Source organism: Vombatus ursinus, unplaced genomic scaffold, assembly GCF_900497805.2.
Source record: "Vombatus ursinus unplaced genomic scaffold, bare-nosed wombat genome assembly UNPS02009835.1, whole genome shotgun sequence".
Classification (NCBI taxonomy): Eukaryota; Metazoa; Chordata; class Mammalia; order Diprotodontia; family Vombatidae; genus Vombatus; species Vombatus ursinus.
Genome location: NW_020949613.1, coordinates 14,796,536 through 14,802,135, shown reverse-complemented (window position 1 = coordinate 14,802,135; position 5,600 = coordinate 14,796,536). Strand labels below are relative to the sequence as shown.

The window sequence follows — 5,600 nt, the reverse complement described above, 5'->3', positions numbered from 1 at the left end:
CCATTTCATAATTTGTTAAAAAGTTCATTCATAGATCTTTTTCAAATAATTCAGTCAAACTCTCCATCTCCCTTCTCTTAATCCCATCCACACTTAATTATACTAGATCTTTGAAATCTACCTCTTGTTGGTACCATACACTGTTTTTTTCAGCATTTTAAACTTCTCAGAAATATAAAACCTTTATCAAAGCATTCACTTATTCAAGGTAAGTTCCATCACTCATTTGAGTATAATTTTATGTAAAATGTGTGTGCATTTTTATGTATATAGATGCTATACATAATTATATATTATAAATTTTAACATATTTATATTTTGCAATATTCAGCAATGGAAACACTATCATTACACAACTTACAAGTTTTTTTGGTTGGAGATAATGATTAAACATTGACTGAATGAGCCCCTAAAATGTTAAATTGGAAAAATGGATACAGAAGAGTTAATGGGCTAAGATGGTAGAGTGGGCAGTAAGTCGTTGTCACTTTCCCTTATTGACCTCTGAAGAAAAAAACTTGACAGAAAATAGCACCCCAGGAAAAATCATGGAACAGTGGGGCCAGCTGAAAGTTTGGGTGCAACAGTCCTTTAGTCCAGGAAACTTGTAGGAATGGCAAGAAAGGTTCATCTCACTCGGATAAAAGGGAAGTGCATTCCAAAACAGGAAGTATCCCAGCAATCCAGCAACAAGACCCACCTCAGCAAACTAGTGAGAGATCCTGAGCCCCAGGGTGCTGGACCAGGCAAACGCCAACACCAGGACTCCACCATGTGCCTTACCATAGACAGGGGCACCAGCAGAGTCCAGCTCAGAGAACCACCTTGTACACCAGTGCAACCTTACCAGCAGCAGACCTCCCTGTAATCAAATTTTGCATGCCTTTTCATCCAGGAATACCACTACTTGGTCAGTATCCCATAGAGATCATAAAAAGGGGGAAAGGACCTACATGTGTAAAAATATTTCAGCAGCTCTTTTCATGGTGGCAAAATATTGGAAATTGAGAGGATGCCCATAAATTGGGGAATGGCTGAACAAAATATGGTATATAAATATAATGGAATACTATTGTTCCACAAGAAATGATGAGCAGGATGACTTCAGAAAAACCTGGAATGAGTTACATGAACTAACGCAGAGTGAAGTGAGTAGAACATAGTAACAGCAGTATTGTGTGATGATCAATTTTGTTAGACATAGATCTTCTCAGCAATGCAGTGATCTGAGATAATTCCAAAAGACTCATGATGGAATATGCTATTCACATCCAGAGGAAGAACAATGGAATCTGAATGGACGTCGAGGCATACTATTTTCCCTTTCTTTTTTTATTTCTTTCTCATTGTTTTTACCTCTTATTATTATTCTTTTTCACAACATGATAAATGTGGAAATATGTTTCATATGATTGTACATGTATACCCTATATCAGATTGCATACTGTTTTAGGGAGGAGTTGGTGGAGTGAGGGAGAAACATTTAGAACTCAAAATCTTATAAAAGTGAATGTTGAAAACTAAAAATAAAAAAATAATAATAATAAAAAAAGAAGAGAGGACGGACTCACTTTAACTTCCCTAGCCTGATTATCTGTAACCATGATAGATAATCTATTTTTCCAGATTTGATAAAACATTGAGATTAAATATGGAATAACACAAACACAACAATAATAGTAATTAATGTTACATGTTTTAAAGTTTGCAAAACATTTTACAATTATATATTATCCTCACAACAACCTGATGACTGGTGTATTTAGTTTTAAAACACATTACTCATAATATTTTAAACAAAATGCATATATCACCAATTATAGAATTATCTATGGGCATGATATTTTTCATTGAGTTGAACAATAAATATTATTCTATTTTTAGCATACTAAATATGATATATTTTAGAGAGAGACAGAAAGCTTGAAAGAGTACATACATTCATTAATCAGAAAATATTTTGACTAATTTGTCAAATAAGTAGAGCTAGCTGCCAAAAGTAAAACATGATGAGAATATAAAATTGTAAAATCTTACAAAGAAGGAAAATTTACAACCAATGCCATGTATTAAAGCAGAAAGAAATATCCAATGCAAATAATTCAAATCCACAAAATTATCAAATAACTAAAGACATCCCAAGAAATACGAAGATGAAAATGAAAGAACACAAAACAAGAAAAAAAAATAAAATGGAAAAAAAATAAACATTTCCCCAAGCTGTTTTCTCCACTAAGAAAAGTGTAGCCGCAAAACTATGACCCTAACATAATAGTTCCTCAGGTGTTTATAGAGGATTTAGAAATGTCACTAAAGGGAACACAGTTTAAAAAAAAAAATCTGGTATATTAGACAAAGAATATATAGAGAAAAGCTTGGCAGGATGAAATACAATTTTAAGAACATTGAGGGATCAAGATATATTGACAGAACTCCCCTGACATTTCCTCATTTGCTATATGATTCACTAATTTTGAACTTTTTTTCACATAGCTTTACTTTTATTGATCAATGAATCGTAGAGTTGAAGCAACATCAATGGCCATTACAACCCATACGTGAAAAAAAATCCCCACTGTTGCATGCCCAACAAGTGATTGTTCAATCTCTTTTTAAACAACTCCAAGGAGTGGGAACCCACCAACTCTAGAGTAAGTCCAGCCCACTTGATGACAGTTGTAATTGTCAGGAAGTTTGTCCTTACATTCAACCTAATTGGATCTCTTTACAACTTCTACCCATTGTCCCTGGTTCTTCCTCCTGGGGTAAGTGGAACAAACCTAATCTGTCTACACAACAGCCTTTCAAATACATGATGATAACTATTGTCCTTCTCCCCTACACCCTAACCCCCTGCAATTTTCTCTTCTCCAGGTCAAATATGTCAAAGTCCTTCGATCTATAAACTCTTCTAGTTGCCCTTCCAGCAACACTCTAAAACTTATACAGTCCTTCTAAAATTGTTGTGCCCATAACTGAACATCAGTCTCTCGATGAGTTTTGATGAAGGCAGAATTCATTGATATTACTTCCTCTGTATTTCTGGAAGCTATGGTCCTCTTATTTAGGCAAGATTGCAGTAGGTTTTTTTTTATACAAATCATACTGTTGATTCATATTGAGCTTGCAATCCACTAAAACCTTCAAATATTTTTTTCAGAAAAATTGTTAATTATTCCTTCCTATCTTATCCTAATGAAGCTGATTTGTACCAAAGTGCAAGACTTGATATTTATCACTATTGAGGGGGAGATAGGTGCTGTGATAAGTAAAGTAATAGATCTAAAGTCAGGAAGACCTAGTTTCAAATCCAGTCTCAGATATTTACCAGCTTTGTGACCATGAACAAAGCACTTAACCTCTCTCATCCTCAATTGTAGGCTGATTTCTGCTATAGCATTTTACTGCATGAGCTCCTACATATTTTCCTCTCAACCCCTTGAAATCTTCTTTCCCCAAATTTGACCTATGTAAAAGACTGACTATGCCAAAATTTCTTCTCCTTTTCTATCACAAACTCCAAGATAGAGTGGTAACTTCCCCCTAGGGTTCCCATAACTCCTTCCCTAGCAACTAGTTCCTTTCTGGGAGGGAGAATCAGGTTTAGTATAAAATGTCCCCTTGTGACTTTCTCTGTTTTTTTTCCCCATTTTTTTTATTAATTTATTTTGAATTATCAACAAGCACTTCCATAAGCTTTTAAGTTTTAAATATTTCTCTCCCTCCCTCCCCATTTCCCTCCCCTAGACAGCACAATCTGATAGAGGTTATACATATACATTCCTATTAAACATATTTTAACATGAGTGATATTATAAGTAAGAATGAGAACCAATAGGAGTAACCACCAGAAAGAGGAAACAAAACCCAACAGAAGAAAAAAAATAGCAAATAGTATACTCGATCTGCATTCAAACATCATAACTCTTTCTTCTTTGTGGATAGCATTTTCCATTATGAGGCCTTTGGAGATGTCCTAGATCCTTGGATTGGTGAGAAGGGTGAAGTTTATCAATATTAGTCATCGCACAACATGGCTGTTATTGTGTACAATGTGCTCCTGGTTCTGCTCACTTCCATTGCATTCATATACCACAATTTGTTCAGCCATTCCCCAATTGATGGACATCCTCTCAATTTCCAATTCTTTGCCACCACAACAAATACTGCTATAAATATTTTTGTGTATGTGGGTCCTTTTCACATTTCTATGATCTCTTTAGGACACAGCCCTAGAAATGTTATTGCTGGGTCAAAGGCTAGGCACATTTTTATAGCCCTTTGGGAATAGCTCCAAATTGCTCTCCAAAATGTTTGGATCATTTCACAACTCCACCAACAATGCATTAGTGTTCCAATTTTCCCACATCTTCTTCAACATTTATCATTTTACTGTTTTGTCATGTTGGCCAATCTGATAGGTGTGATGTGGTACCTCAGAGTTGTTTTGATTTGCATTTCTCTAATCAATAGTGATTCAGAGCATTTTTTCATATTAGTATAGATGGCTTTTCTGAGAAATGCCTGTTCATATTCTTTGACCATTTATCAATTGGGCAATGATGTGTATTCTTATTAATGCAACTTAATTCTCTATATATTTTAGAAATGAGTCCCTTATCAAAGACATGGTTTCTACAAATTATTTCCCAATTTTCCATTTTCCTTCTAATCTTGGTTGCATTGGCTTTGTTTGTGCAAAAATTTTTCAATTTAATGTAATCAAAGTTATCCATTTTGCTTTTGGTAATGTTCCCTATCTCCTGTTTGGTCATGAATTCTTCCATTCTCTATAAATCTGATAAGTAAACTATTCCTTATTCTCTCAGTTTGCTTACAGCATCAGCCTTTATATCTAAATCATGAACCCATTTTGACTTTATTTTGGTATATGGTGTGAAATTTTGATCTATGCCTAGTTTCTACCATACTCTTTTTCAGTTTTCCCAGCAGTTTTTGTCAAAGACTGAGTTCTTATCCCAGAAGCTAGAATCTTTGGGTTTCTCAAATAATAGATTACTATAATTATTGACTACTGTGTCTTGCATACTTAACCTATTCCACTGATCCAGCACACTATTTCTTAGCCAGTAACAAGGAGTTTTTTAAAATTTTTATATGAATTTGTTTTTAGTTTTCAACATTTACTTCCACAAGATATTGAGTTCCAAATTTTCACCCCATTTCTCTCCTCCCCCCACCACAAGATGGCATGCATTCTGAATACCCCTTCCCCTAATCTGCCTTCCCTTCTATCTCTTCCCCCTTCTCTTAAACCCTTCCCCTTCCATTTTCCTGTAGGACAGGATAGATTTCTGTACCCCATTTCCTGTATTTCTTATTTCCCAGTTGCATGCGAAAACATTTTTTTAAACATGTGTTTGTAAAACTTTGAGTTTCAAATTTTCTCCCATCCTCTTCCCTCACCCCACCCTCATTGAAAAGGCAAGCAACTCAATATAGGTTATACATGTGCAATTATGCAAAACACTTCCATAGTAAACATGCTGTGAAAACTAACTCTATTTCCCTTAATCCTATCTCATCCACCCATTTATTCTATTCTTTCTTTTGACCCTGTCCCTCCTCAGAAGTATTTG

General features: G+C 34.9%; 1 pseudogene; it reads left to right on the top strand.

Moving 5' to 3' along the window:
- Positions 1–613: 613 nt before the first annotated feature.
- The window catches only part of LOC114036418, a 15,973-nt pseudogene continuing 10,986 nt past the window's right edge, over positions 614–5,600 (top strand).